Consider the following 25,540-nt stretch of genomic DNA (forward strand, 5'->3'; position numbering starts at 1 on the left):
TAAATTGCTCTCTTTGCAGCCTAATTCCAGTGGCCCTACCTGCATTGCACATTATTCCCAAGGTCACACCGTCACCTCAACCTTTCCCACTCAATGCCGAAGGAAACACAACAATTACAACATAATAAATAGCAAACTCTCATCAGTTCCTGTTCAAAAGGCCATGTAGCAGATAGTGTCCACATAATCCAAGTGGAAAAAAAGACGTTTTAATTGAGTCCTTTCGTGGTCCCTTGAACAGACATGGGCCCAAGGGCGATTTTTCCCACTGCCCAGCCCTGTGTATGCCATGCACGCCAATGCAATTAAACACAGCCCATCTAAAGGTCACATTTCTTGTATGAATTGTATAAAAGACGGGCATTTCATTCTCATTTACAGGGGAGTTTAGATATAAGATTTTAGATGTATTCACTGTGCTCCTCCAGAGATTAAATGGTTCACTGTCTCTTTGCACTGTACAAAAACATCTTTGGATTTAGTTTGCATGCCTAGCAGTACAAGGTAAACAAACACCAAGGGCAGGAATACCTTGCATTTTTTAAAGAGGAATGAACAGGCTGTCCCCTGGTAGCCTGCACAGCCCCAGATGCTGTAATCCTCTGCACCAGGGAAGGCTGCCCCTGCCCAGCCTTCATTACCGACGCTCGATGAGTTCAGCTGTAAAAGAGAGAGCAGCACAAGCATCGCTTCTGCAAGGATTACCAGGAAAATAAACAGAAACGCTTTCCTTATTTTCATCTCAGATCAGGAGGAAGCAGTGTCATGTCCGTGTTTTTGCTTTGCCTATAACCACAGTAACAGACGAAAATCGAGCCTGCCATTATGGAGATGGTTTTCTGTGCTATCCTTTTGCAGATGCTTATCTGGGTCATCACGGAAGTGGCGTCTGTTACTCTACATGAAAATACGGCGCTGCATGGAGGGATGAACAAACCCTATCTGCTCTACCAAGAACATTCACCTAAGAATGCCTTAATTAGTGATACATTCCAGATTATTGTGCTATCAATAATGATGTAACTGGTGAAGCAACTGAAGAAATATTTTATATAATTTTTTACTGCCTAATTGTCTTTCTTGTGGGCCTCACCCTCATATTATAAGGTCCGTGGCAAATTAGGCGTCAGGTTATTTTCTTATTAATGTAAGCCAGCTGAGATGCTTTACTGATGTGTACATCATGCTGCTCAATGACATACAGGGATACACAAATTGTAAAACATCAATCACATCACAGAGCTTTGGCTACAGGTTGATCTTCATTTGCACCATTGAACAGAGCAAGTTCGACAAGGAAAAGCGGCTCCTTGTGAATCCGTCCTACCTTGATGCAAATAGAAAGCCCTGTAGTCATTAATTTCATAACTTGGGCATGGCCAAAAATATGAAAAGGAAGAGTCAATGATTGACATGGGGGAGTGTTGGCCATCTTGAAATAGTAGCATTTTACAGAGTTCTCGAGCACATGTGAAGGTTCTTCTCATACTCAAGTGATACAGTGAGTGTTCACTGGTTGTGTGATGAAACAAAACACCACCAGGCCTGAAAATAGTAATTTTCCAGTGCTGCCACATGGCTTTAAAGTTTTGAAGTAGTACAGAGGTAGACCCTGCAGAGCGGGATGAGAGGAAAGATGTAGGAGCAAGAGGAACGAACAATGAGCTAACACATACAGGAAAAGAGGGAGTGATGGCATTGAGAATCATACCCTTGTTTTTTCTTAAAAAATAAACATTTACTTGAAGGACAATAAATTACGTTATAGAATCGCGTTCCAATTCGTTTTGCTAGAACAGTGTTTTTTGAAGCAGTATTATCTTGTGCACATACATTTGTTTTCTTTAAAAATAACACCTCTATTTATTGTTTTACATTTGCATACCTGTCTATATCATGCTTTAAGTACGAATTAAGTTAACATGCACAATATGTTGGTATTGGTAGGAAAAGCCTTTGTTCCCTGGTGGCTTTTATAGTCACCGAATAGTCCCTAGCGACTGCTGAAACATTGCAGAAAAAGCATTTCAGTTGAAGCTCTCAGTAGTAGGAGAAATGATAAAACAAAAGCCAACATATGGGAGAAAGGTAGTAAGATTTTAACTTAGGCTGGAAAGCTTAGAAATGCACAGAAAAGCATTACTGTTTAAAAAAACAAAACTGAAATTCAATAGCTATATGTAACTGACTAATAATAACTTAATCACATAAAATAGCAATAATTTTATGCCTTTTGAAGAATCTTCGAGGAACTTTTAAAAGAAAAAAAGATCATCTGCTTGCCCTCCTTCTGAGAACGTTTGGAGGTGATCCGTCTATTGGCGCATGAGAAAAAGAAGGCCCCAAAACACTTTTTCCCCCTGTGTTATCCATAGAGAAAATTAGACAATGATACAGAAAAAAAACACAACTGAACAGAACAACACTAAGAGGGTCATTCCAACCCTGGCGGTCGGTGTTAAAGCGGCGGCTAAACCGCCAACAGCCTGGCGGTAAAAAAAATTGACTTCCGACCCTGGCGGAAACCGCCAACAGAGACCGCCACTTCAACACACCGGCCGCCACGGCGGGAGAAACAAACAGCGCGGCGGTCACCGCCAACAGACAGGCGAGAGTCAATGTACCGTCCACACTATCACAACCTACCAATTCGCCACCTTTTTCGGGGCGGTAGCCCCGCCGATAAAAACACAGCGGAAACAGCCATTTCAAACGGAAAACGCTCACCTCCATATACCCCACGAGGAATCTGGACAGCATGGAACCCGAACTACACATCCTCCCAGCGATTGTCTTCCTGCTCCTCTACCAGGAGCATGAACGCCGGTGCAGAAGACAACGGTGAGTACTGCACCTACGACACAGGGGAGGAGGGAGGCAAGAAATTACGGGTACACACATACGCAACACACCCACCCCCACCCTCACCCACTACAACACACACATCAATGCATAGCAACAACTCAGAGTTACACCCCCCCAAACCCACCGGAAGAATGCAAAGACAAAAGGAAATGATTCTAAACATTGGAATATATTGTATCACTGGCTTAAAAATATATCACACATCTAAAACCTTTGTATACATAAATTTCAAAGTCCGATCATTGTAGCAGGCATTGTCCGTGGGCCACTGGGCCCAAATCACATGGGCAAAGCCCACACAGGATACCTGACTCCAACGGAGAGAACACTGCAGGGGCATCAGATAGAAAAACTACAGGCACCTCAGGGGGAAGGGAAGGGGGGGCACCTCAGCCAGATAAGTGCACGACGCCAGATCCACGAGGGGCCTCCATGGCCACTGTTCAATCCTGGGGAGTGGAAAGCCACAGTCTCTCAAGTCTATACAGTGGGTGGCTTGCCCACTGTTCAATCCTGGGGAGTGCAAAGCCACAGTCTCTCAAGTCTATACAGTGGGTGGCTTGCCCACTGTACCATCCTGGGGAGTGAAAAGCCACAGTCTCTCACGTGGATAACAGTCTCCACTGGTTCTGGAGGGGGACTGGTGCCCAAAGTGCATCGTGCAGCCCTGCCCGACACAGATGCGGGCCAGCCCCTGCCGCTAATGGGCCAGCGGTGCTTGAGACGGCGGTGCCCTGTTCAGCGGTGCTTGAGACGGCGGTGCCCTGTTCAGCGGTGCTTGAGATGAAGGGCCCTGTTCAGCGGTGCTTGAGACGGCGGTGTCCTGTTCAGCGGTGCTTGAGACGGCGGTGCCCTGTTCAGCGGTGCTTGAGATGGCGGTGCCCTGTTCAGCGGTGCTTGAGATGAAGGGCCCAGTGCAGCGGTGCTTGAGATGAAGGGCCCAGTGCAGCGGTGCTTGAGACGGCGGTGCCCTGTTCAGCGGTGCTTGAGACGGCGGTGCCCTGTTCAGCGGTGCTTGAGATGAAGGGCCCAGTGCAGCGGTGCTTGAGACGGCGGTGCCCTGTTCAGCGGTGCTTGAGATGAAGGGCCAGTGCAGCGGTGCTTGAGATGAAGGGCCCAGTGCAGCGGTGCTTGAGACGGCGGTGCCCTGTTCAGCGGTGCTTGAGACGGCAGTGCCCTGTTCAGCGGTGCTTGAGACGGCGGTGCCCTGTTCAACGTTGCTTGAGATGAAGGGCCCAGTGCAGCGGTGCTTGAGATGAAGGGCCTTTTCAGCGGTGCTTGAGATGGCGATGCCCTGTTCAGTGGTGCTTGAGACGGCGGTGCCCTGTTCAGCGGTGCTTGAGATGAAGGGCCCAGTGCAGCGGTGCTTGAGATGAAGGACCCAGTGCAGCGGTGCTTGAGACGGCGGTGCCCTGTTCAGCGGTGCTTGAGACGGCGGTGCCCTGTTCAGCGGTGCTTGAGATGAAGGGCCCTGTTCAGCGGTGCTTGAGACGGCGGTGTCCTGTTCAGCGGTTGTAGGAAGTTGGCTCTGTATGTGCTATTTCAAAGTAAGGAATAGCATGCACAGAGTCCAAGGGTTCCCCTTAGAGGTAAAATAGTGGTAAAAATAGATAATACTAATGCTCTATTTTGTGGTAGTGTGGTCGAGCAGTAGGCTTATCCAAGGAGTAGTGTTAAGCATTTGTTGTACATACACATAGACAATAAATGAGGTACACACACTCAGAGACAAATCCAGCCAATAGGTTTTTATATAGAAAAATATCTTTTCTTAGTTTATTTTAAGAACCACAGGTTCAAATTCTACATGTAATATCTCATTCGAAAGGTATTGCAGGTAAGTACTTTAGGAACTTCAAATCATAAAAATTGCATGTATACTTTTCAAATTATTGACAAATAGCTGTTTTAAAAGTGGACACTTAGTGCAATTTTCACAGTTCCTGGGGGAGGTAAGTTTTTGTTAGTTTTACCAGGTAAGTAAGACACTTACAGGGTTCAGTTCTTGGTCCAAGGTAGCCCACCGTTGGGGGTTCAGAGCAACCCCAAAGTCACCACACCAGCAGCTCAGGGCCGGTCAGGTGCAGAGTTCAAAGTGGTGCCCAAAACACATAGGCTAGAATGGAGAGAAGGGGGTGCCCCGGTTCCGGTCTGCTTGCAGGTAAGTACCCGCGTCTTCGGAGGGCAGACCAGCGGGGTTTTGTAGGGCACCGGGGGGGACACAAGTCCACACAGGAATTTCACCCTCAGCGGCGCGGGGGCGGCCGGGTGCAGTGTAGAAACAAGCGTCGGGTTCGCAATGTTAGTCTATGAGAGATCTCGGGATCTCTTCAGCGCTGCAGGCAAGCAAGGGGGGGGTTCCTCGGGGAAGCCTCCACTTGGGCAAGGGAGAGGGACTCCTGGGGGTCACTTCTCCAGTGAAAGTCCGGTCCTTCAGGTCCTGGGGGCTGCGGGTGCAGGGTCTCTCCCAGGCGTCGGGACTTTGGATTCAAAGAGTCGCGGTCAGGGGAAGCCTCGGGATTCCCTCTGCAGGCGGCGCTGTGGGGCTCAGGGGGGACAGGTTTTGGTACTCACAGTATCAGAGTAGTCCTGGGGTCCCTCCTGAGGGGTTGGATCGCCACCAGCCGAGTCGGGGTCGCCGGGTGCAGTGTTGCAAGTCTCACGCTTCTTGCGGGGAGCTTGCAGAGTTCTTTAAAGCTGCTGGAAACAAAGTTGCAGCTTTTCTTGGAGCAGGTCCGCTGTCCTCGGGAGTTTCTTGTCTTTTCGAAGCAGGGGCAGTCCTCAGAGGATGTCGAGGTCGCTGGTCCCTTTGGAAGGCGTCGCTGGAGCAGGATCTTTGGAAGGCAGGAGACAGGCCGGTGAGTTTCTGGAGCCAAGGCAGTTGTCGTCTTCTGGTCTTCCGCTGCAGGGGTTTCAGCTAGGCAGTCCTTCTTCTTGTAGTTGCAGGAATCTGATTTTCTAGGGTTCAGGGTAGCCCTTAAATACTAAATTTAAGGGCGTGTTTAGGTCTGGGGGGTTAGTAGCCAATGGCTACTAGCCCTGAGGGTGGGTACACCCTCTTTGTGCCTCCTCCCAAGGGGAGGGGGTCACAATCCTAACCCTATTGGGGGAATCCTCCATCTGCAAGATGGAGGATTTCTAAAAGTTAGAGTCACTTCAGCTCAGGACACCTTAGGGGCTGTCCTGACTGGCCAGTGACTCCTCCTTGTTGCTTTCTTTGTTCCCTCCAGCCTTGCCGCCAAAAGTGGGGGCCGTGGCCGGAGGGGGCGGGCAACTCCACTAAGCTGGAGTGCCCTGCTGGGCTGTGACAAAGGGGTGAGCCTTTGAGGCTCACCGCCAGGTGTTACAGCTCCTGCCTGGGGGAGGTGTTAGCATCTCCACCCAGTGCAGGCTTTGTTACTGGCCTCAGAGTGACAAAGGCACTCTCCCCATGGGGCCAGCAACATGTCTCTAGTGTGGCAGGCTGCTGGAACCAGTCAGCCTACACAGATAGTTGGTTAAGTTTCAGGGGGCACCTCTAAGGTGCCCTCTGTGGTGTATTTTACAATAAAATGTACACTGGCATCAGTGTGCATTTATTGTGCTGAGAAGTTTGATACCAAACTTCCCAGTTTTCAGTGTAGCCATTATGGTGCTGTGGAGTTCGTGTAAAACAGACTCCCAGACCATATACTCTTATGGCTACCCTGCACTTACAATGTCTAAGGTTTTGCTTAGACACTGTAGGGGCACAGTGCTCATGCACTGGTACCCTCACCTATGGTATAGTGCACCCTGCCTTAGGGCTGTAAGGCCTGCTAGAGGGGTGTCTTACCTATACTGCATAGGCAGTGAGAGGCTGGCATGGCACCCTGAGGGGAGTGCCATGTCGACTTACTCATTTTGTTCTCACTAGCACACACAGGCTTGTAAGCAGTGTGTCTGTGCTGAGTGAGGGGTCTCTAGGGTGGCATAAGACATGCTGCAGCCCTTAGAGACCTTTCTTGGCATCAGGGCCCTTGGTACTAGAAGTACCAGTTACAAGGGACTTATCTGAATGCCAGGGTGTGCCAATTGTGGATACAATGGTACATTTTAGGTGAAGGAACACTGGTGCTGGGGCCTGGTTAGCAGGGTCCCAGCACTCTTCTCAGTCAAGTCAGCATCAGTATCAGGCAAAAAGTGGGGGGTAACTGCAACAGGGAGCCATTTCTTTACACAAGCCCCCCCCAGCCCACAGGCCAGGAGACTCAGCCCAAGCTGGGAGAGTCTTCCTAGTCTGTCAGGCGAGGAAGAGTAGGAGAAATAGGCTGGTTAGTTGCAGGGCCTACTCTGCCTTACATCCTTCTGTTCAGGTCATTCCCTTTGGGGAACTGACCCACTTCCACAGTGATAGGACCTAGTCTGAATTGCCTCTTGTCTGCCTCTTCAATGTCTCCACCCATTCTTTTTATTTTGGGTTTAGAGGTATCCACCTCTGCTAATCTTATCTTGGCCAGGGTTACCCCTAGCTTACCCAGAGAGGTTACCCAGAGCTGGAGTAACCCCACCATGACCAATAGGGTCAGGGGGCCTAACTTGCTATTTGGCATGGGGTCAGACCACCATGCTAAGGATAGTGCAGCCATAAAGGCTAACACCCAGCAGAGGCCACTGACAGCTGTCAGTGCCCAGAACCACACCTTTAGCTCTTCACCTAAAAGGGAAGGGGCTAAGTTACAGGCTTCTTTGGGTTCAGGTTGCCTGTCTGCTGTATTGGAGTGGGGGGTTACCACATCTTGTAGTAAACACCCTTCTTCCACTCTTTCTTCTGTTAGCTGAGGAGCCACCCACTCAGGTTTAACAGTTGCCTGACTAGCCAGGACTTCTTGTGGGTCAGGTTGGACTTTATCAGGGCCATTTTTGGAGTTCTCCCCTACTGGAGCAGAATCTCCTTGGCTTGCTGTAACCTTGGCTAAAGGTTGTCCACCCTTCCTACTCTGTTGTCTTTTCTTCTTCTTCTGGGGCCTGCTTGCATTTACTGCAGAGGCAGGACTTCCAGAATCCTTGGGAGAGGACTGGCACTGGACCAGTTTCTCTCTTGGGCTCTGACTAACCTCTGGGTAGTCATTTCCAAGGAGACAATCAAGGGGGAGGTCTGTACTGACTACTACCCTTCTCCAGCTAAGAGTGCCACCCACTTCTATGGGCACTAAAGCCACAGGCCTCTTAGTGACCCTGTCTAGGCTAACTCTTACCCTGGCAGTCTCACCTGGGATGTACTGGTTTGAGAGCACCAGCCTGTCATGCACAATAGTGTGACTGGCACAAGTGTCTCTCAGGGCAGTGGTTGGGATTCCATTCACCAGTAGGTGGTGGAAGTGTCTACTTCCCTCTGGAATCTCCAACTCACCTGTTGGGCCCTGTTTCCAGTTGAAGGCTATGAAGACCTCCTCATCTGAGGAGTCATCTCCCATGGCTACACTGGTTACCCCTGGAATTTTGTTCTGGGGTTTGTTTTTGGGACAAGAAGTGTCCTTGGTGTGGTGCCCAGACTGTTTACAGTTGTGGCACCATGCCTTAGTGGTATCCCAGTTCTTACCCTGGTACCCACCTTTGTTTTGGGTTGTGTCTTGGGGCCCACCCACCTGTTCTGGTTTTTGGGGGCCTACAGAGGACTCTTTTTCTTTGTTTCTAGTGTCACCCACTTTCTCCTGGGGAGTTTTTGTAACCCCTTTCTTTTGGTCACCCCCAGTGGAAGTTTTGGTTACCCTAGTCTTGACCCAGTGGTCTGCCTTCTTTCCCAATTCTTGGGGAGAAATTGGACCTAGGTCTACCAGATACTGATGCAACTTTTCATTGAAGCAGTTACTTAAAATGTGTTCTTTCATAAACAAATTATAAAGCCCAACATAGTCACACACTTCATTTCCAGTTAACCAACCATCTAGTGTTTTTACTGAGTAGTCTACAAAATCAACCCAGGTCTGGCTCGAGGATTTTTGAGCCCCCCTGAACCTAATTCTATACTCCTCAGTGGAGAATCCAAAGCCCTCAATCAGGGTACCCTTCATGAGGTCATAAGATTCTGCATCTTTTCCAGAGAGTGTGAGGAGTCTATCCCTACACTTTCCAGTGAACATTTCCCAAAGGAGAGCACCCCAGTGAGATCTGTTCACTTTTCTGGTTACACAAGCCCTCTCAAAAGCTGTGAACCATTTGGTGATGTCATCACCATCTTCATATTTTGTTACAATCCCTTTGGGGATTTTTAGGATGTCAGGAGAATCTCTGACCCTATTTAAGTTGCTGCCACCATTGATGGGACCTAGGCCCATCTCTTTTCTTTCCCTTTCTATGGCTAGGAGCTGCTTTTCCAAAGCCAATCTTTTGGCCATCCTGGCTAACTGGATGTCCTCTTCACTGGGGTTATCCTCAGTGATTTCAGAGGTGTTGGTCTCTCCTGTGAGGGAACCAGCATCTCTGACTATTATTTTTGGAGTCAGGGTTTGAGGGACCCTGTTCTCCCTAGATAGGACTGGTAGGGGGGAATTGTCCTCCAAGTCACTATCCTCTTCCTCTGAGTTGCCACCCTCAGAGGGGTTGGCCTTTTCAAACTCTGCCAAAAGCTCCTGGAGCTGTATTTTGGTAGGTTTGGGGCCCATTGTTATTTTCTTTATTTTACAGAGTGACCTTAGCTCCCTCATCTTAAGATGGAGGTAAGGTGTGGTGTCGAGTTCCACCACAGTCACATCTGTGCTAGACATTTTGCTTCTAAAAGTTGGAATACTTTTTAAGAATCTACAACTGGTTCTAGAATCTAATTCAAACTTTTACAAACTTTTAAACTCTAAAAGAAATGCTAAACAGGATCTAACACAAGGCCCTAGCAGGTCTTTTAAGAATTTAGAAAACTTTTCAAATTGCAAAAATCAATTTCTAATGACAATTTTGGAATTTGTCGTGTGATCAGGTATTGGCTGAGTAGTCCAGCAAATGCAAAGTCTTGTACCCCACCGCTGATCCACCAATGTAGGAAGTTGGCTCTGTATGTGCTATTTCAAAGTAAGGAATAGCATGCACAGAGTCCAAGGGTTCCCCTTAGAGGTAAAATAGTGGTAAAAATAGATAATACTAATGCTCTATTTTGTGGTAGTGTGGTCGAGCAGTAGGCTTATCCAAGGAGTAGTGTTAAGCATTTGTTGTACATACACATAGACAATAAATGAGGTACACACACTCAGAGACAAATCCAGCCAATAGGTTTTTATATAGAAAAATATATTTTCTTAGTTTATTTTAAGAACCACAGGTTCAAATTCTACATGTAATATCTCATTCGAAAGGTATTGCAGGTAAGTACTTTAGGAACTTCAAATCATAAAAATTGCATGTATACTTTTCAAATTATTGACAAATAGCTGTTTTAAAAGTGGACACTTAGTGCAATTTTCACAGTTCCTGGGGGAGGTAAGTTTTTGTTAGTTTTACCAGGGAAGTAAGACACTTACAGGGTTCAGTTCTTGGTCCAAGGTAGCCCACCGTTGGGGGTTCAGAGCAACCCCAAAGTCACCACACCAGCAGCTCAGGGCCGGTCAGGTGCAGAGTTCAAAGTGGTGCCCAAAACACATAGGCTAGAATGGAGAGAAGGGGGTGCCCCGGTTCCGGTCTGCTTGCAGGTAAGTACCCGCGTCTTCGGAGGGCAGACCAGCGGGGTTTTGTAGGGCACCGGGGGGGACACAAGTCCACACAGGAATTTCACCCTCAGCGGCGCGGGGGCGGCCGGGTGCAGTGTAGAAACAAGCGTCGGGTTCGCAATGTTAGTCTATGAGAGATCTCGGGATCTCTTCAGCGCTGCAGGCAAGCAAGGGGGGGGTTCCTCGGGGAAGCCTCCACTTGGGCAAGGGAGAGGGACTCCTGGGGGTCACTTCTCCAGTGAAAGTCCGGTCCTTCAGGTCCTGGGGGCTGCGGGTGCAGGGTCTCTCCCAGGCGTCGGGACTTTGGATTCAAAGAGTCGCGGTCAGGGGAAGCCTCGGGATTCCCTCTGCAGGCGGCGCTGTGGGGCTCAGGGGGGACAGGTTTTGGTACTCACAGTATCAGAGTAGTCCTGGGGTCCCTCCTGAGGGGTTGGATCGCCACCAGCCGAGTCGGGGTCGCCGGGTGCAGTGTTGCAAGTCTCACGCTTCTTGCGGGGAGCTTGCAGAGTTCTTTAAAGCTGCTGGAAACAAAGTTGCAGCTTTTCTTGGAGCAGGTCCGCTGTCCTCGGGAGTTTCTTGTCTTTTCGAAGCAGGGGCAGTCCTCAGAGGATGTCGAGGTCGCTGGTCCCTTTGGAAGGCGTCGCTGGAGCAGGATCTTTGGAAGGCAGGAGACAGGCCGGTGAGTTTCTGGAGCCAAGGCAGTTGTCGTCTTCTGGTCTTCCGCTGCAGGGGTTTCAGCTAGGCAGTCCTTCTTCTTGTAGTTGCAGGAATCTGATTTTCTAGGGTTCAGGGTAGCCCTTAAATACTAAATTTAAGGGCGTGTTTAGGTCTGGGGGGTTAGTAGCCAATGGCTACTAGCCCTGAGGGTGGGTACACCCTCTTTGTGCCTCCTCCCAAGGGGAGGGGGTCACAATCCTAACCCTATTGGGGGAATCCTCCATCTGCAAGATGGAGGATTTCTAAAAGTTAGAGTCACTTCAGCTCAGGACACCTTAGGGGCTGTCCTGACTGGCCAGTGACTCCTCCTTGTTGCTTTCTTTGTTCCCTCCAGCCTTGCCGCCAAAAGTGGGGGCCGTGGCCGGAGGGGGCGGGCAACTCCACTAAGCTGGAGTGCCCTGCTGGGCTGTGACAAAGGGGTGAGCCTTTGAGGCTCACCGCCAGGTGTTACAGCTCCTGCCTGGGGGAGGTGTTAGCATCTCCACCCAGTGCAGGCTTTGTTACTGGCCTCAGAGTGACAAAGGCACTCTCCCCATGGGGCCAGCAACATGTCTCTAGTGTGGCAGGCTGCTGGAACCAGTCAGCCTACACAGATAGTTGGTTAAGTTTCAGGGGGCACCTCTAAGGTGCCCTCTGTGGTGTATTTTACAATAAAATGTACACTGGCATCAGTGTGCATTTATTGTGCTGAGAAGTTTGATACCAAACTTCCCAGTTTTCAGTGTAGCCATTATGGTGCTGTGGAGTTCGTGTAAAACAGACTCCCAGACCATATACTCTTATGGCTACCCTGCACTTACAATGTCTAAGGTTTTGCTTAGACACTGTAGGGGCACAGTGCTCATGCACTGGTACCCTCACCTATGGTATAGTGCACCCTGCCTTAGGGCTGTAAGGCCTGCTAGAGGGGTGTCTTACCTATACTGCATAGGCAGTGAGAGGCTGGCATGGCACCCTGAGGGGAGTGCCATGTCGACTTACTCATTTTGTTCTCACTAGCACACACAGGCTTGTAAGCAGTGTGTCTGTGCTGAGTGAGGGGTCTCTAGGGTGGCATAAGACATGCTGCAGCCCTTAGAGACCTTTCTTGGCATCAGGGCCCTTGGTACTAGAAGTACCAGTTACAAGGGACTTATCTGAATGCCAGGGTGTGCCAATTGTGGATACAATGGTACATTTTAGGTGAAGGAACACTGGTGCTGGGGCCTGGTTAGCAGGGTCCCAGCACTCTTCTCAGTCAAGTCAGCATCAGTATCAGGCAAAAAGTGGGGGGTAACTGCAACAGGGAGCCATTTCTTTACAGCGGTGCTTGAGACGGCGGTGCCCTGTTCAGCGGTGCTTGAGATGGCGGTGCCCTGTTCAGCGGTGCTTGAGATGAAGGGCCCAGTGCAGCGGTGCTTGAGATGAAGGGCCCAGTGCAGCGGTGCTTGAGACGGCGGTGCCCTGTTCAGCGGTGCTTGAGACGGCGGTGCCCTGTTCAGTGGTGCTTGAGATGAAGGGCCCAGTGCAGCGGTGCTTGAGACGGCGGTGCCCTGTTCAGCGGTGCTTGAGATGAAGGGCCAGTGCAGCGGTGCTTGAGATGGCGGTGCCCTGTTCAGCGGTGCTTGAGACGGCGGCGCCCTGTTCAGCAGTGCTTGAGACGGCGGTGCCCTGTTCAGCAGTGCTTGAGATGAAGGGCCCAGTGCAGCGGTGCTTGAGATGAAGGGCCCAGTGCAGCGGTGCTTGAGACGGCGGTGCCCTGTTTAGCGGTGCTTGAGATGAAGGGCCCAGTGCAGCGGTGCTTGAGATGGCGGTGCCCTGTTCAGCGGTGCTTGAGACGGCGGTGCCCTGTTCAGCGGTGCTTGAGACGGCCCATGGAGGTCATTCGCCACCTGACCTGTGGCTGGCTGCGCCTTCCTGCCCACCTGGGATGGGGCTGGAGGGGCCCTCCTGGGCTGCAGTCCCGGCCCTGTTGGTGTCCTCCTGCCCACCTGGGATGGGGCTTGCGGGGCCCTCCTGCCCAGCTGGGCTGCTGGTGGTCTTGTCGGGCGTGCTGCCCTTCCCAGCCTTCCCTGTACGCCTGTGGCCATTCCCCACCTTTGGCGGTGTGCCAGCTGGCACCACACTTCCTGTAGGGATTTTGGTCCCTGGTGTTTTAGGCCTCTCGCGCCGGCCACTGCCAATCTTCGGATGTTTTTGCGGGGGTGGGCTGGCCGTGCCTTGGCTCCCGACTGAACTGGCTGCCCTTGAGGGTGGGGGACTCCACAGTCCATGGCAGACTGTCATCACAAGGCCCGCTTTTGTGGTGGCTGAGGTGCTGACAGGAGTCCTATGAGATGGACGGGGTGGGGGAGTTGTTGGAAAGAGGTCAAGTTTGGAAAGGAAAAGCATTTGAGGAAGAGATGGACAGGTAGGTGTAGTAGGTATGGGAGTGGAGGAAGAGGTTGTGGTTGTAGGAGTTTTCAGTCTGGTGTCTTTGGGTGCAGGTGCTTGGGCTGGAGGCTGTCGTGAGGTGGATGGCTGTTGGGTGGGTGGCTGCCTGCATTTGTGTAGCTTGGAAGAGGGTTTCACAGACACACTGGGAGAGGACACAGGGGACGTGTGAATGGTAGTGGGGGTGGTGACTGCACCTGTGCGGGGGGTTCTGGTAGGTGTGCTGGTGATGGACGTAGTGGCTGAAGATGTTGTGCATGCAGGTGTGAGTGGAGACGCGACAGGGAGGGAGCAGGGAGACGAGGAGGAGGGGGACACAGTGGAGGCAGTGGATGTTGGTATATCTGCATGTGGATGTTGCTTGTGTGAATGCTTGTGTGATGTGTGGTGCTTATGTTTGCCTGAGCTTCCCTTGGGTGTTGAGGTGTGTGCAGGCTGGTCTGATGGTGTGTCTGGGATAGGAAGAGGTACAGGGGATTGGGTCTGGGTGGAGGAAGTTGGAGGGGGGAGGCTAGAGACAGGAACAATGGCTGCCATCAGTGCTGAGGCCAGAGTGTTGAACGATCGCTGAAGGGCAGCCTGACCAGAATGAATGCCCTCCAGGTATGCATTACTCTCGTGCACCTCCCTTTCTACACCCTGGATGGCATTCAAAATGGTAGACTGCCCAACAGTGAGCTTCCTCAGGAGGTCAATGACCTCCTCACTGAGGGCAGCAGGGGTGACAGGGGCAGGGCCTGAGGTGCCTGGGGTGAAGGAGATGCCCACCTTCCTGGGTGAGCGGGCACGGGGCAAACGCTGAGGGGCTGCTGGGAGGGCGGTGCTGGTGCGCTGGGTGGCGGCTGTACCTGTTGCTGCGGGAGGCACGGATGTTGCCGCCACCATAAGGGAGCTCCCTTCAGAGGACGAGTCGGTGTTACTAATGTCTGCACAAGTCCCCGCTGTGGAGCTCCCCTCGCCCTCCGTCACACTGGTGTATTCGGAATCCGTTGCATGGCCCTCCAGGGCCATGTGGGATGCAGCTCCCTCGTGCTCCGATGCCACTTCTCCTCCGCCTGATGATGCTAACGCACACATGAACAGGAAGACCACAAAAAAGTGGGGGTGGAGAAAATAAAGACATGTTGAGTGCATGCATTGGCGACACCGCTGGCGGACAGGACAGACACAGAAGCGCTCTGCACTACGCCGCGCACTTGGGGTCCACTACTCAATCCGTGGGACATGGCCTACAAGCCTATGAGCGACATCTGCACACATAGATGACACAGGGCAATGAATAGCTGTACTTGGCACCCTACAGAGGTGGGGGGCGGGGGCACAGGGCCATGCCTTACGGAGGGGCCTAGCCTACAGAAATTGCCCTGGCCTAGGGATACCCACAGCCCTCCTCCCCTACCCAGACACCTCCACTGCGCGCAAAGTCAGAAGAATGAGAATGTACTCACCCCTTTGTGTCTGCTGTGATGTCCTCACGCGCCCATCCAAATCGGGGTAGGCCACCGCCAGGATCCGGGACATCAGGGGGGTCAAAGTCCGACTGGCACCCCTCCCACTTTGGGAGGCCATCCCCAGCTGAGCATCCGCCGTCTTCCTGCTCCAGCGTCAGATGTCCTCCCATCTCTTCCGGCAGTGGGTGCCCCGTCTGTGGTGGACCCCCAGGGTCCGGACGTCCTTGGCGATGGCACGCCAAATGTCGATTTTCTGGTGGGCGCTGACCTATGTGACATGTACAGGGAGAGAAAAATATTCATCACCTTCAGCATGCTCGATGTGAGTGGCCCCCCCATCCCCACCCTTGCCATGTGGCACATGCTCTCATCTGTCGTTTGATGCATGCCTCAATCGCTCCCCTCCCCACCATCTCTCATCCACCCCACTCAACACAGGCATTGCCCACAAAGCATGGTCCCAGTGTACTTACCTGTTGGTCTGGAGGACCGTAGAGTAGCGCATACTGGGGGAGGACCCCATCCACAAGTTTCTCCAATTCCTGAGCAGTGAAGGTAGGGGCCCTTTCCTCAGTCGCATGAGCCATTGTCTCTTCCAGACCGAGGTCACAGCAGCACTTGCAGTGTAGGTCCTCTCCTGTGGAAGATCAGGTATCGAGTGATTAAGCAGATAGAAAATGGCGGTCACGCCCGCGGCGGTGCGTACCGCGGCGGTGTGTACCGCGACCGCCGGCGCACATCGTCATTGGCTCATGAGACCCATAGGATTCAATGTTAACCAATGCTGCTTTGCGCCGCGGTCTTCAACCGCCTACCGCCACGGTGTGCCACGCCAGCACATTGACCTCACATCCCATTGTCACACTTCACAGGTCAGGCAGCCGCCATTTCAAGGGCCCACATGGCTTACTTTTAACTGCGTCACACATACCTAGGCCTTTCATCGACACTCATACAAACCATTCAGTGCATTGGGAATCGTGTTTTTGGCAAACTGTGGTTACATACCTGTGGGCTGATTGACTCTGTGCTCGCTGTTGTCCTTCATAGGCACCGTCCGCTGGGACATGCGAGGAGATGGAGAAATCTTCCCGTGTACAGACCGCTGGTGGACTTGTCGACAATGGAGGAAAGACATGTCATACTGACATACAGGCTTGACCGAGCCACTATTCATGAACTGTGTGCCCAGCTGGAGGCAGACCTGATGTCACCAATCCGCCAACCCACAGGGATCCCCCCTCTAGTGCAGGTGCTGGCAGTACTCCATTTCTTTGCAAGTGGGTCATTTCAAACAACAGTGGCCATATCATCAGGGATGTCTCAGCCTATGTTTTCCAAGGTGTTGTCCAGAGTGTTGTCTGCCCTGCTGAAACACATGCGCAGCTACATCATTTTCCCTGAGGTGGGGGATTTGGCTACAGTGAAGGGTGATTTCTATACCCTTGGACATATCCCCAACATCATAGGTGCCATTGATGGGACACATGTTGCTTTGGTCCCCCCCAGCAGGAGTGAACAGGTGTACAGGAACCGCAAGAGTTATCATTCCATGAATGTACAGATGGCGTGTTCGGCTGACCAGTACATCTCCCATGTGAATGCCAAGTTCCCTGGCTCAGTGCATGATGCCTACATCCTGCGGAATAGCAGCATTCCTTACGTGATGGGTCAACTCCAGAGGCACCGGGTGTAGCTATTAGGGGACTCTGGTTACCACAACCTGTCATGGCTACTGACCCCAGTGAGGAATCCCAGGACAAGGGCAGAGGAACGCTACAATGAGGCCCATGGGAGAACTAGGAGGGTGATCGATTGGACCTTCGGCCTCCTGAAGGCCAGGTTCAGGTGCCTCCATATGACAGGTGGATCCCTAATGTACTCACCAAAGAAGGTGTGTCAGATCATCGTGGACTGCTGTATGCTTCACAACCTGGCTTTGCGACGCCAGGTGCCTTTTCTGCAGGAGCATGGTCAAGATGGTGGTGTTGTAGCAGCTGTGGAGCCTGTGGAGAGTGAAGACGAGGAAGCCGAAGAGGACTACGTAGACAACAGGAACACAGTAATACAGCAGTATTTTCAATGACACACAGGTAAGATTCCAACCCGGCATATTACATATACTTAACCCCTACTACCTCTCTACTATCTGACCTTTTCCCCCTGTGTATGGTAACTGAGTTGTGACTTTCCCTTCCAGTTTCAGAGAGGTGGCCCATACTGCGTGACATCTGCTTTGTTTCCCCATGGACTACAGCTGTGTGACATTGGTATGTTGGCATCACAATGTAAATAAGCATTTTGGGACGGTAATGTCTAATACATTTGTTCGAAATCACAGCCAGACTCCTGATTGTTTTGTGCAATAACTGTGTTTATTTCAGTGCTCTATATTGGTGGGTGGTTGCAAATCGGTGAGGGGTGATGGTGGAGGATTGTCCATGGCAGAGTCCAGACTATTAGTTTCACAGGTGCAATGTCCAAATGCCTGTGGAAAATGGAGCATGGGCAGTATAAGGATGGACAGGGAGTCAATGTGGGACAGTGGGATGACATTCAGGGAGGTATCCTTTCCTGGCGGGGGTCTTGGCATCTTACTCTGTCTTCTTCCTGGATCTCAGGGCCCGCTTGTGGGGTGGTTCTTCTGCAGGGGGTGGGGTCCTGGTGGCCTGTTGGTCCTGTGCGGGGCCTCCTGTCCACTAGCGCCGGCAGAGGTGGTAGGCAGTTCTTGGTCCATGCTAGTGTCAGGGGCCCTTTGTCCTGCCACAGTGACCCGCAATGTGGTGACTACCTGATTCAGAGGCCCTACAATGGTGGCCAGGGCGGAACTGATGTTTCGAAGTTCCTCCCTGAACCCCATATACTGTTCCTCCTGCAGAAGCTGGATCTCCTGAAACCTGGCCAGGACCGCCGCCATCGTCTCCTGGGAGTGGTGGTATGCTCCCATGATGGAGGTGAGGGCCTCGTGGAGAGTGGGTTCCCTGGGCCTGTCCCCCCCCCGTCGCACAGCAGCCCTCCCAGTTCCCCTGTTTCCCTGGGCCTCTGTCCCCTGGACCGTGTGCCCACTACCACTGCCCCCAGGTCCCTGTTGTTGTTGGGGTGGTGGGTTAACCTGGGTGCCCTGTAGTGGTGGACACACCGCTGATTGACGTGTCCTGGGGACTGAGGGATGGGCCCGCTGGGTGGGTGCTGTGCTGGTGTTCCCAGAGGGGGGAAGGTCTGCTATGGGCTGTGGCTGTCTGAGGGGAACCGACTGTCCAGAGGTCCCCGATGGGCCGGGCTGGTCATCTAGATCCAGGTCGACAGAGGTGCTGTCCTCACTGTGGGCCTCTTCTGGGGGTGGAGTGGACATTTGTGGACCCTCCTGCGCGGTGACGTGGCGTTCGTGTCCTGCAGGGGTATAAAAGTATGGTTATTGCATTTGTGTGTGCCATTGCGTGTAATGGGTGGGTGCCCTTGTACCCCAGTGCTGGCATTCCCGTGTGGGGGCTTTAGTGACGGTGATTTGGGGGGTGATGGGTATGTGCAGTGGGCATGCTTTGGTGATGGGTGTCCATGCTTTGTGGTGGAATGCAGGGCTTGGTGTTGGGATGGGTGGCTTGTGATGGTGAGACATTTGCAAGGAGCAGGATGTGATGGGGGTGAGGGTGAGGGTGGGGGTATGAGTTGGCATGCTGGTGGGGTGGGGGGGATGAAGTAGTGAAGATGAGACTTACCAGAGTCCATTCCTCCAGATACTCCTGCGAGGCCCTCAGGATGCAGGATCGCCAAGACTTGCTCCTCCCATGTTGTAAATTCTGGGGGAGGAGGTGGGGGTCTGCCGCCAGTCCGCTGCACCGCTATGTTGTGCCGGGATACCATAGAACGCACCTTCCCCCGTAGGTCGTTCCACCTCTTCCTGATGTCATCCCTATTTCTTGGGTGCTGTCCCACCGCGTTGACCCTGTCGACTATTCTGCTCCATAGCTCCATCTTCCTGGCAATGGTGGTGTGCTGCACCTGTGTACCGAAGAGCTGTGGCTCTACCCGTACAATTTCCTCTACCCTGACCCTGCGTTCTTCGTTAGAAAACCTGGGGTGTCTTTGCGGTGCCATGGGGGGGTGTGGGTGATGTGTGGGGTGGATTGTGTGGTGCTAAGTGTGGTGATGTGTATTGTTGTGTTGTGTGAAGTGCGTGCTAATATTGCTGGGTGACAGTAAAATGCGCGTCTGGGTGCTCGGATGTCTTTTCTCTGTGGGTGGTCCCGATTCTCTAGGAGTGGAGGTTTGTGGGTGATGTGGGTGTGTGTTTTATATTGTATTGGGTGTGTGGGAGTGGTGTGTGTATGTGTATCAGGTGTGTGTATTTTGAATTGTCCAATGTGGCGGAGTTTTGTTGAAGTGTGTGTATTCTGAACGCGGCGGTGTGTACCGCCAATAGAATACCGCGGTTGAAGTACCGCCACGAGGATTCGTGTGTCGTGATAGTGTGGGCGTATTTCTGTTGGCGTGATGGTGGAGGTTTGGTCATCGCCAGTTTCTCGCTGCCCTTTGGTGTGGCGGACTTTTGTGGATGTCTGTATTTTGGCGGTTTGCCATTTGTGGGTCAGAATGACCGTGGCGGTTTACGGCGGCCGCAGCGGTGTTCTGGCGGGCTTCTGCACGGCGGTAAGTGCCTTTTACCGCCAAGGTTGGAATGAGGGCCTAAATCTATCAGAAAGCTAGATCTTTACTCAGAAAGCATGGTTTTTGTGATTTGGTATAAAACTGGTAAGCAGTTTTTGAGAAATGAAGGTTCAAAATGTATAGGTACATTGACAGTTTGTCCCACAGGAGTCCTGCAGGACCACAAATTTAAAAATTAAATCATTCTGATTAGGCAAGAGGGCTTGTTTTCCTTGTCAGCTGCTATGATTGGTTGTACATAATGTAAACAAAAATGTTAAATCCACAATTATAGGACTCAGGGACCTCGTTCCTGTGTCCTGCACATAAAAAAATAGGTTCAAGGGGTAGGGTAGGGGTTCTTTGACCCCTAAGACCTTGTGGGGAGGGGATCTCAGAGGGCCCCACCTTGCAGTCAAATAAAAAAAAAAAAATTAGGTGTTATCCTGCTGGAATCCAGTAGGAGCCAGGGTGGCCCTCATGTATTCCTACGAGAGTCTCACTGGAGCCAGCGAGACGCCCTGAATTCAACGGGACTCCTGTGGGATTGGGAAAACAATTTAAAAAAAGAAGAATGTGGAGGGGTAGTCCATGGGTGGTTGCCTTCTAATGGGGCCTTGACAGCTTATGACCAACTCCCAGCAACACATGGCCAATGGCGAGGGGTTGGCTGCTTGCAGAGGGACGGGTGCTGGACCTAGAGAGGGGTTATTCACAAACATATCATAATAACATATTAATGTGCTTAAAAAAATAGAAATCCTCTGAAAAAGTATCACTGGCTCTGCTGTGATGCACTGCTTAGGATCTCACATATAACATCACTCATGGCTTCTGAAATCGATGGAAATACAGGTTATACCTTTGTTAGTTACATATAACTGGGACATTTCAGTGCTTTTTTAGTTTTTAAAGGGCAGTGTTTTTTTAGTGAATTTCCAACATAAGTTAAAATCTTACTACCTTCCTCATGTATAAACACTATACATTGTTAGTAAATATATATATATATTTTCGCTATAAAAAAATATGTACATATAAATATCTATATATATATAAATATATATATAGATACAGATATTTTTTAAAAACACTGTTAAAGGTCAGTTATTGTTTAGAGAACACAAAGCAGAATAAGCTTGATCATTTGCAAGTTATGGTGTTACACACACAAAGCACCACATAACTCAAATCTGTCATATTTTGCTCTTGGTGGACAATTTTTTCTTTTATATGCCATTGGTGTAGGGGTCTACAGAGTATCGGGGTGAGCGTGTGGCTAAAATTGCACACCATAACTGGCGAATTCCAATGTTTTTTAGTTCTGTGTTCACTGAACCATAATTGACCTTTAACTGTTTTTTCATTGAATGGCACAGGTTTTTTATGATGTACTGCATTTGTCTGCCTTGCTCCGATTTTGGCCAGGCTCTGCGCCCAGCCCGTGTTTGAGATGTGCAGCAGGGGTTGGTCACAGAGCCTTGCACTGGACTTAATTTGCTAGCTGCAAAATGTTATTCAGATTCATCAAACATCAGCAAAGTTATTCATGTTAGAAACTTTTATACCCCTACATTTATCAAAGCCCACCCGATAGATCTGCTCTAAACTTAACACAAATAACTGAAAGCCAACCCTGCAGTGTGGCAATTTTTGTATTGCTCAATCAAACTGTGCCAAACACATTAGCAAATCAACACTTCTTTGACCCCTCTTGAAATTGGTACCTGTATTAAATTGAAAAAACAAAAATTGGCCTATCAAGTCTCTGACACATTTCTTCTAGATCCATCAAACAGTGTCAAAGTTTTTGGTAAATCAAACACGTTTTAACCTCCCCCACCTTTTTCTTCACCCCCCATAGGGCTGCATGTAACTTGAAATACCTGCATCGTATGCCACTTGGTAACTGTTTACCATGGGCTGTAAACAAGTTAAGCCCAGTGCAGAGCTCTCAGGCTTCAACAAGAACTGACAACGGTGGTAAAGCTAAAGGAGTGGGCAAAGGTAACAAAGCCATTCATAGCAGGGGATGGCCAGACCCTGTATGATGTCTGTGGGATAGAAGGCCGTGTGCAGTGGGATTTAGCCACATGGTCTGGCCTTCGTCAGGACCTGCATCCAACCTGCATGATCTTAGGTTGTGCGCACTGTTAGTTAGCTGTAGGGCCTTTCCAAATGCCAGACCATTTGCCAAATGCTCAGTGGTGACCTACCCCAGCTGCATTTGGCCTTAGCCCAAGCACTGCTAGTGTTGGCCTGTGGCCTCGTCCATCTTTTTAAATAATTTTATTGATAGAAGGACATGTTTTAGGGTCTGAGTCCCCAACTTTCGTACTGCCGACGTGAAATGGATGAAAGGAACAAAAAACGTCTATGTTCAATATGGGATTTTATTGTTAGGTTTAGAAATTATCCTGAATTTGAGGACTGTCTGCAGTCTAAAAGTCCACCAATCTCTAACGTTTATCCCTTTCAAGCCCACTGACACATTTTAGTAAAGTTAATTTCTTAACAAGTACTGAACTGATTTGCACCAAACCAAACAAAGGCTCTTCCCTGAGTACAGTTTCTGTTTCATGTCACGTTTGGTGTAATTCTTGTTTTATAAATTTCTATAAATCATGCTGGAAATTGTCTTGCTGTTGCTGTCTTCAGAAGAGTTCCCTTTGGGCTGCTCCTTCATTGCCTTGCCCTGATAGGCAGAAATTCCACAGCCACTGCAGCGTCTTATCTTCCATCTTCCCTTCCTTCATTGTGCTTCAGAGTAGAGCACAATAGGACCTCTGGGGAGAGTAATTTCCGCATGCAGGAATCCTCACAAAACTACATGCAGAAGCAGTATATGTTATTCATAGGGTCTTACAAGCACTTTAGTTTATTGTGGTTGCCTGCTTTCTTATGTATGCTTTAACAACTTTTCCATAAATCTGAGCAGGGTTTAATTCTGCTGCTACTGATATTTTTTGCTCTTACATTTATACTATTTAATTCCCAATCTAAGATGGCCGAGCCATTTTCTGAATTACATCAGATCCTGTTGCGAAATATAGATGGGGAATGGAAGATGAGTCCAGTTGAGTCACAATTGAGCTTGATTGCTCGTTCACTGGACTCCGTGGATTCGCTGCTTCCTCCAGTTCCTACTTATGTTCTTTGACTTGCTGCTTGGTCTGGTCAGCTAGAATGTTTTTCTGGACTTCAGTTTTTGACCTTCTTGCTAGATATTATTTTCTGGAGCAATTATATTCTTCCAGTTACAGTTTAGAGTCTGGGTTTTGTTTCTGCAGGTAGTAGTCTGTTCCTACTCATGAAGAAAACCCTACACCGAGTACTAAAAAACACCTGCTCTTGACGAGAAGTGGCAGTCCTTGAAGATGGCCAGCAAGCTACACATAAAATCACAGAGATTAGCAGGGTGCACATGTACCTCAGTACATACAGCATCATGTCTAGGATCCCCAACCACTCTTGACAAACAACAATAACATTTGAAAGATGTGCGTTTAAACATATTATCACACTTGACCAAAGATGTGCACACCCATTCCCATATTATCAAGTACTGAGGGGCATATTTATACTTTTTGACGCAAAACTGCGCTAACGCAGTTTAGCGTCAAAAAGTTTTGCGCCGGCTAACGCCATTCTGAAGCGCCATGCGGGCGCCGTATTTATTGAATGGCGTTAGCCGGCGCTAGCAGACCGGCGCTGCCTGGTATGCGTGGAAAAAAACCACGTACACCAGGCAGCGCCGGCGTTGGGGAAAATGGCGTTAGGGCGTCTTAAAATGGGGCAAGTCAGGTTGAGGCAAAAAAATCGCCTCCACCCGATTTGCGCCATTTTTAACGACGCCCAGACGCCATTTACATGACTCCTGTCTTAATAAAGACAGGAGTCATGCCCCCTTGCCCAATGGCCATGCCCAGGGGACTTATGTCCCCTGGGCATGGTCATTGGGCATTGTGGCATGTAGGGGGGCACAAATCAGGCCCCCCTATGCCAAACAAAATTAAAAAAAAAAAAAAAAAATTATACTTACCTGAACTTACCTGAATGTCCCTGGGATGGGTCCCTCCATCCTTGGGTGTCCTCCTGGGGTGGGCAAGGGTGGCAGGGGGGGTCCCTGGGGGCATGGGAGGGCAGCTGTGGGCTCATTTTGAGCCCACAGGTCCCTTAACGCCTGCCCTGACCCAGGCGTTAAATTCAGGCGCAAATGCGGGGTTTTTTGCCCCGCCCACTCCCGGGCGTGAGTTTTGCCCGGGAGTATAAATACGACGCATTTGCGTCGCAGTCATTTTTTTAGACGGGAACGCCTACCTTGCATATAATTAACGCAAGGAAGGTGTTCACGCAAAAAAATGACGCTAACTCCATGAACTTTGGCGCTAGACGCGTCTAACGCCAAAGTATAAATATGGCGTTAGTTTTGCGCCGAATTTGCATCGAAAAAAACGACGCAAATTCGGCGCAAACGGAGTATAAATATGCCCCTATGTTTTCCTTTGCTTCTAATATTCATTATTTTCATTTCCACTTCCTGCTCTTCAGAGAACACCATCTGTGAACTGCCTAGTAAAGTAACTTGCAGAATGACCACAGTCATATCTCATATTAAAATGCTCTGTCCTAGTAGTTATAAAGTAGTCTGCTCCCTTGCACTACACCAGGCCACAATTCCCCTGCCACTCCTTGTCCTCTTATTGGTCACAAGACCAGCAGTCAACTGCCGACACCAACCAGAGAATTTGAGGATAAGAGCAACTCCTCCACTTACCTCTGCATTTCGCTTCAGTTGGACCTTCCTTTCCTACCTCTGTTACTAATGGGTTGGAGATTATTTTGTCAATGAATTTCAGGTCCAGGTCATCTCCTCCCATTCCCACACCTAAGCAGGAGGTTCTTCCCATCAACCAAGTTGAAGAAGTAAAATACATAAAGAGCATTTCTACAGCCCTTCTCCATCTACCTACCCAGGATCTGAAACAACATCCTCATACCCATCTGGATGCTCCTACCCTCCTTCAGTTTATGAGTTAGAAAAGAGCTGATAGACATATGTTGCTAAAAGACACTGCATCTCAAAACGGTAAACAGTCCACCTCTAGTCCAGCTCCCTGCCTACACTCACACTCTCTGATTGGCTCTTCCTGTTGAAGATCATGCATTTAATGAATTCCACTCTTTTTGAATTGTTGCAAGTATTTTTTCCTATCCTTGTATTTTTACTTGAATGTATCTCTGTGATTGTTTTCACTGATCTCTTTGCCCTTGCCTTAACTTTCGGTTTCACTGTCAGGAAGCAAGCAGGCGAGTGATGCTCAAGATGTTGCTGTTTCACCAGATGGACACCGATCTGAACCCGACTTTGAAATTTGGTGCTTTTAGGGTTCATTAATACATTGTGCAGCTATTATTGGTTTCTCACTCGCCTGCTCAAGTGCACAACTCTTCTTAAAGTGGAGTTGACCAGGTGTAATAGTAATTGTCACTTCTGCCGACAGTTTTTGCTGTCTGTTGTCGAAGACCTATTGTCTACAATACAGAACACAGAATGTGCTTTGGGCTTGCCCTGTGATTGGATTGCTGCCTTGTTTATCCCAAATTCCTTCTCCTGATTCAAAGGCTTTCTTCCCTATTTTTTTTGTTTGTACCACTGGAACTGTATGCTGTGCGCTTACCTGAGCCGGCAAGTGTTTAGGTGAAGACGATGTCTGGACTCAAAGTGCAGCTGGGCATCATATGACTTAGACCGTGCTGGTGTTCCAGCACTTGGGGTCATCTGGAGGGGTCCTT

This window comes from Pleurodeles waltl, chromosome 11 (assembly GCF_031143425.1).
Source record: "Pleurodeles waltl isolate 20211129_DDA chromosome 11, aPleWal1.hap1.20221129, whole genome shotgun sequence".
NCBI classification, from domain to species: domain Eukaryota; kingdom Metazoa; phylum Chordata; class Amphibia; order Caudata; family Salamandridae; genus Pleurodeles; species Pleurodeles waltl.